Source organism: Chelonoidis abingdonii, chromosome 3 (genome assembly GCF_003597395.2).
Source record: "Chelonoidis abingdonii isolate Lonesome George chromosome 3, CheloAbing_2.0, whole genome shotgun sequence".
In the NCBI taxonomy this organism is placed as follows: Eukaryota; Metazoa; Chordata; order Testudines; family Testudinidae; genus Chelonoidis; species Chelonoidis abingdonii.
Window position 1 is genome coordinate 214,116,883 of NC_133771.1, and position 7,665 is coordinate 214,124,547.

The following is a 7,665-nucleotide window of genomic DNA, read 5'->3' on the forward strand; positions in this document are numbered from 1 at the left end:
CTTGATAATACCATTTATTGACCCCTATCCTCACTTGAATTTTAGCTAATTTGCTTTTCTGAGTCCCTGTATAGTCCTTTGCATACACAAACATCCTAATTGGTAAGATGTTCCAGCCCAAGATGACTGTGCGTTGTGTGAAGAAACACTGCGCTTGTTCTTTGTTTGTTATAACCTGCTGGATTAAAGTCCAGTTGTGGCCCCTAGGTCTTGTAGTTATGATAAGGAGTAAACAGAGGCTATTTACTTCCTCCCTATCACACTAGTCATCAGTTTATAAGACACTATATCCCCCTAAGTCATCTCTTTTTTCAGCTGACAAGTCCCAGCTTACTATCTCTCTTCATTTGCAGCCCGTTCTAATAGCCGCGCTAACCATCATTTTTGTTGCCTTTTTCGAACCTTTTCCCAATTTACAGTATAAATCTTTTTTGAGATGAGGGCACCACATCTGCATCGCAGTATTCAAGTGTGGGCGTACAGGATTTAATAGAGGCAATATGAATTTTCTGTCTTATTTCTTATCCCTTATCCAGTGATCCAAAAGTCCTGTTACGCTTTTTGACTGCCGCTGCACATTGAGTGGATGATTTCAGAGGAACTATCCACAGCTTGAGATGGGGAGAAATAGGTGAGTTCTACATGCTCTCAGTGTACGAAACTGTCTTTTGGATAGTTTTCGTGTTGGGCTTTTGAGCCTAGATTTGCGAGGGATAGTATGAGAGGAAATTTAAAGGGAGATTCAAGGACCTGATCCAAAAGCTCACTGAAATCAATGAACGTCGCCACCCAAAGTGTACCATGCTCATAAATAGATCAGGGCCCGTATGCAGGAAGTGACAGGCGAATGTGGACAATGTGGAGATATAACTATGAAGAATGGTGTTGGGCATTTATCCCTCCAGTATTCAAGTGAAGTCACATCACCGCCTCAGTCAGACGTAATGAGGGTATGAAGGCCCTTCCTAAGGATTTACTACTTTAACGGAGATGGTATAGTTTGAAAAAGAAAGACTGAGAGGACAGGTAGCAACAATTTCAGGAGAGCTAAAGGGTGTCAATCAGGAGGAAAAGGGGAAAACTTGTTCACACTTGAGCCTCTAATGATAGAAGATTACAAGAACTGAATAGGCATAAACTGCAGCAAGGCAGATTTAGGTAAAGACATTAAAGAAAAAGTTCCTAACTGTCAGGGATTAAACAATAGGAATAAATTGCTAGGAGAAAGGTTGTAGGAATCTCATCTCTGGAGATATTAAGAGCTAGGTTAGATAAATGTCTATCGGGATTGTGTTACCAGAACATGTAATTTGGTCCTGCCGTGAGTGGCAGCGGACTGGACTCGATGACCGTCTCGATACCCCTTCAGCTCGACAAAGTAAAAGTAGAGTCTATGAATCTATGAATCTAAGCAGCAGCATGCAGATCAGTGGCCACGTCACGTAATGTGGAGACCGGGAAATGTTCCCGTTGACATTAATTTGTGCCTTATTGAGAAGGCGCAGACCATGATGGTGGAAACGCGTGCAACCTCAGGGAGGAACTGTGCTCGGAGGACACCCCAGCTTCACTTCCCCTAAACAGCCACTCCCAGGACAAGAGCACACAGGTTCAGTAGCCCACTGATGGTATTAATATAGGTGAGTGCGACCGCATATTATGGAGTGGGAGGGCAGGAGTGGGAGATGGCCCTATGTTCTTTTGGACAAAAGGCACCCGCTGAAGGAGATTAGCAAGAAGAGATTCAGCAAACAGAGCAGCTGGGAAGCTTAGCTTTACCAATGGGGCTGATCACCCCTCAGATGGCCATAAAATGAACCATAGCTCACAAGCAAGCGATGAGAACAGCAGATTGCATCAAGCTAGACTCTCCCTCAAGTGGCAGGCCAGGGTTACGGAGATGAGGCCACTGGACTATCAGTATCAGCAGGAAAGCCCTATTGTTTATATTCCTGAGCCTTTGCTCCCTCATCCACTCTAGGTGCCCTCCTGGAAACATAATCCCTTTCTCCAGTTCTAAGAAACTGCCAAACCATCTACTCCAGCCCCCGACACTCCTATAGCTAACACCGAACAAATCAACATTACCCGAGAGCCGCAACCAGGGTTCTATCCTACTACGCCAAGATCTACAAACCCAGTAAATCCTGGAGCCCCATCATCTCGGGCATTGGCACTCTCACTGAAGGCTGCTGGATATGTGACTCTCTACCCAGACCCCTCCACCAGCACTCCCAGCTACTCCGTGACACCTACTGATATTCCTGAGGAAACCAATGCATTGGTCCCCTCCCAGAAACACAAATCCTAAGCCACCATGGAATGTAGAAGGCTCTCTACACAGATAAAACTCCCACACAGTCAGATGGAATACAAGCCTGTCAGGATATCATAACTATGAACACACAGCAATCAATTGGCTAAGCGAGCTCTGTGCCTTTAACTTTCACACACAACTATTGGCGAAATTTGATGACAGAGTATACGTAATAATCCAGATCAGTGGCACCAGCTATGGGCACAACCGCATGTGGACCCAAATATGCCAATATTTTTTAATGGCTGACCTGGAACAACGCTTCTCAGCCCTCCCGTCCACTCACACCCTTCGCTACCTACACTACATCGATTGACATCTTTATCAGTCTGGACCCATGGAAGGACACTGACTGGAAAATTCCAACACAGATTTCACAAGCTTCCCACCGCCAACCATCACCCAGCTGGACCAATCTACACGGGAGGTCCACCTTCTAGCACACCCGACGGTGCAAATATAGTGAGGTCAGACGTTAACACCACCCGATATCGAAACCTCATCAACCCTCCTACCTTCATGCCTTCCAGCTTCCATCCCGGGCACATCACCAATCCATGGTTACAGCCAAGCACTTGAGGTACACTGCATCTGCTCTACACCCCTGCGAGCAAAGACCAAGTTCACCAACAAAATCATCCACCAAGCATTCTCAAAACTACAATAACTCGCACGAGGAAATAAGGAACAGATCAACAGAGCCAGACTTGTACACAGAAGCCTCCTACTGCAAACATCCAAGAAAGAAACCAACAAGGACTCCATGGGCCATCACAATACAGTCTCCAGCTAAAAACCCTCCAATCATATTCATCAGGGATCTACACCCATACCCTGGACAATGAATCTCTACACTTTCACCGCTTTGGCTGCAGGTCACCAGTCCTCACCCACAGACAACCTGACACTGAACTATCTCATCAGCAACTGCAACCACAATTTTGGGCCTCATAGTAACTCTAGCTCAGGTGGAAACCAATTCCATGCACAAATTCTCTTCGTGCCAAACTTCTGACACATATCTACACGCAACGACAAACCAATCACACGGAACTAACAAGATCGGCACAACATCACCGGTTCATTCACTGCACTTCCACTAATGTAATATATGCCATCATATGCCAAGCATGCCCTCCTGTCTAGGGACAATGCGGTCCCACACAATGTGACAGTCCCCTAACGGAAGAGGATAGATGGACACAAATCAGATATTAGGAAGGGCAATATACATAAAAACCTGTAGGAGAGCATTCAACTCCCTGGGCACAACTTATAGCAGACCTTAAAGTGCAGCCTGTAGCAAAAACTTCAAGGACTATTTCAACAAGAAATGCTGAGACTTTCAGTCATCGGTAAAATGTGACACCATCAGCTAGGATTGAACAAAGACTGGAAGGTTTGTCAACTACAGAACCATTTTTCCTCCTCTCTTGGTTTTCACATCTCACGCTAGACAGCCTCATCCTCCCTGATGAAATAACCTCATTATCTCTAGCCTGCTTGCTAGCATATCTCAAGGTATAAGGACCTGCCCCTGGAAATTTCCACTACATGCATCTGACGAAGTGGGTATTCACCCACGAAAGCTCATGCTCCAAAACATATGTTAGTATATAAGGTGCCACAGGATTCTCTGCTGCTTTTACAGATCCAGACTAATACGGCTACCCCTCTGATACTCCAGTTCCACTCAGCCTGCCACATTTGCTTTCACTGAGTGTAAGGGCTGTTGTTATTACCAGCCCTTGAGTAAACTGCACAAAGTGGGAGAAGAGGCTCCAGCATCAGACCTCTGTCCAGGTGCGCACAGTCAATGTTTTCCTAACTTTTGTGTATGTCTGTGTGAAAATCCTCTTTCATGCATTTCTTTCTGCAGCACCATCTTTTAATTAATTATTTATTTATTTACAGTTTCTGAAGAGTTTCCGATAAGAACATAGGGTATCGAGTGAGAATACCTGAATGGTTATAACCCATCACTCATAAAATATTCAGTAACGTAGACAACCCTGCTAACATTAGACTGGCTGTGCAGATCCAGGCTAAACTTCTGGAAGAGCTTTACATATTAATTAATAACGTGTAACATTTTAATCTCTTATATGCAGTTACGTCATTGGTCAAAAACCGTGAAGTCACAGTGTAGTTGCAGTAATGTGAGGAAATCCGTAGGTTTTCTGTCATGCCGCCGTCGTCTTCTGAGCCTGTATAAATGTAACAAGTTTTCAGTGCTCGCAGCCTTATTATGGTATAATAATTCCACCAACCCTATGGGTTTTGAAAACAATACTTGAAATAATCCCTTTTTATCTGATGCTAATCCAAGATAATTGCTTTCCGACTTAATAGGAAAACTGCGTTTTCTGATGTCAGGACCGGCCTGTTTGAAAGGGGTTTGATTTAACTAATACGGTAGGTGTTTGTTTGAACAGAATGAGTTCCATTGTTTCTGTGAATCCAAGATGCCAAGAATAATAATATAGGCCCTGATCCTGCAATTAAATGCATGCAAGTGCACTGGTCCAACTGTGCAGCAGAGCAGGTCAGAAAAGGGAGGAAGGGATGAATTTCTAGTTCTCATTTTTAAAAAATCTGTTTTCAGAAACTGAACAATGACCGAAAGATTTTTTTTTAGCCATAAACTAGAAAACAATGTTTAGTTTTTGACCAAAGCTTTTCCGTTTTGAGGATTTTGATTTTCTGATAGAAAAATTTAAAATTGTCATGGAAAGTAGTAGACACTTTACACAAAAATGTTCATTTATTCAAAAACCCAATTTTTCATCAAAAAAAGTTTGATAGAAAATTTTCAACCTGCCTTACACGCAGACTCAGATCATACGTTGGAACAGCTCGGTGAAAGTTCCTGAAAGCAACATTTTATTTCCTTCATCTACCAGTGGGGTAGAATTAATTTTCATGTGTTATCCAGAAAGGATTTTTGGGTCTCCAGAAACGAGCACAGGGCACACTGCTGAAAAATATATACCAGTTTTCCCTATCATTCATTCAGAATAGCCCTAAACAGGGGACAGTTCATGGGACTGTTCAATAAAAGTGTATGCTAACTACTTACCACTATAAAATATTGGCTGCAGAGAAGATCCCCTAACTGGAAACTTTGCTTTTTACCTCTGTTCTTTACAGAAATTCGGAAAACCTTGTATCTGGATATGAACTTCATATGTCTATAAACCCAGGACAGACTGGATTAAGCACCAGGGGCAGTATTTCTGAGCAGTCTACAAGAAATTGAGTGCATGGTTAATGGTATTTCATGCTCTACCCATCTAATACCACACCCATCTGGAGGTGACACACGTGATGAATTGAAGAACAGTGTGATAACTTGCTGCGCCACGTGAAAAACGAATTTATCATGCATCTCTGAGCACCTCTCCTGACTCTTCTTCCCTCACTTTGTCCCCCATTAGCTCTATATGGAGACTTGGCAAGTCCCTGGATAAGCTTCAAAAGGCCCTCACTCAGGCCTGGTAAGTTTCAGAGGCTTTGTACCACACCACTCCTGAATCTCAATCAAGTGGCTTAACCAGACTGCAATCCTTCTGAAGCCTTATAGGACATGAGATGATTATATTTATAGGGCTAGACCATGACTGTGGGCTCTGTTCTGCAAGGTGCTGAGCACCCTCAAATTCCATGAGCTTTCGTGCTGAGCTCCTTGCAGGATTAAGCGCTGTATGATCTGCCTATATATGACTATGGGGTAGCACATTGCACTGCCCCTGATGCAGCCCAGTTTCCTCACTGCTCTGGGGAGAGAGCAAAGCACTCCGGGGATAAACCCAGCACAGCATATGCTGCCTCACATGTTGCTGAGGGGCATGTTGGAGGTGGAGCTAACTTCACTTATTCCCCACCTCCTGCAAGAGTGGGGGAGGCTTAGCAACTTGGCCAGAGGTTGCTCCCCCTGCCAGGATGCAGGGAACTGGCACAAATGAGAGGAAAGATACTTTACAGCCTTCTGATTCCCTTGTGCCACTGCAGAGTGACCAGATGTCCCAATATTAGGGTCTTTGTTTTATATACCCAACTATCCCACCCCACCCTAGAAAAAGAGGTCCCGATTTTTCACACTTGTTACCGGTCACCCTCTGCCCCCCTGGAAATTGGGCCACGATGCAGCCTGTTAGCAGTAGATCTAATTTCTATTTTAAAGTGAACTGTAAGTATGGGGTGTAAAAAGAGCCAGCTGGAACCCAGCTGTTGGTTTAACAGAAAAGCTGGTTTTGGATGGCAGCTTGTAGGTCACTGTGCTCTTATTGCCTTACTCCTAACACCAAGAAACAAGTTGACAGTGTGCATTCTTTCTGACTAGGCTCTAAAACTCCTAAACAATAGTTTGTCCATTGTTCATTAACCAAAGGATTAAGTTGATGTGGCATTTAAATGAATCTGAGGGTGTTGAAAAGTTGGTTACATTAGGGGGTAGGAGACACGCTTGTCCACATCTACCCCCTGTTCGAGAGCAGAAAGTTCAAGTCATGTTACAGAGATGTTAAGATCAAGTGCTCTTTTTTGGAGAAAAAGAAAACAAATAAATGGAATAGTGTCTCTCTGAAAAGAGTGTCGATTTATGATAGATCTCTTTGATAGTGTAAACATCTGGCTACTACTTTCAAAAGTGATCACTGATTGAGTCCCCCAATTTTTGGGCACTCAAATCGACGCACTTTAAAAGAAACTCATTTGCAAATGACAGGTGCTGGGCCCTTTCTGAAAATCAGGCCCCTTATAACTGTCTCCTATCGGGAATCTGAAAGGAGAGTCACCCCTAATTACGAGTCACTTTTGAAAATCTTGGCCAGTTCTGTTCCTAAAATAGGTGTTGAGATATAGCCTACTTGGGTGCTTCTTTTTTTCAATAGTTTTACTCAGGGAAACTTTGTTTCACAGGAAATATAGACAGCTTTGAAAATATTTACTGTATGCATTATTTTTTTTAATGGACTGCTGTTTTCAAATTTGGGACCTTGAAATTAGGCATCTAGGTTGAAATCTGAGCCCCACTGAAATCAATGGACATTTTGCCACAGACTTGACTAGAACCAGGATTTCATCCCTTGGAGGACATTTTCAAAGAAATCTAAGGGTTTGTCTTATCAAGGATAAAAGGTCCAGTTTAGATCAGGCATAGCCAATCCATGCTAGCTAAACCCAACCTAAACATGACCTTTTCCTAGAGGTAGGGTAATGATTTTGGCTTGATTTTTTAGCTAGGCCAATTCTAGGCGAGTAGGCAGGTAAGTCTGCCCAGTGGTCTGTGATGGGATGTTAGATGGGGCGGGATCTGAGTTACTACAGAGAATTCTTTCCTGGGTGTT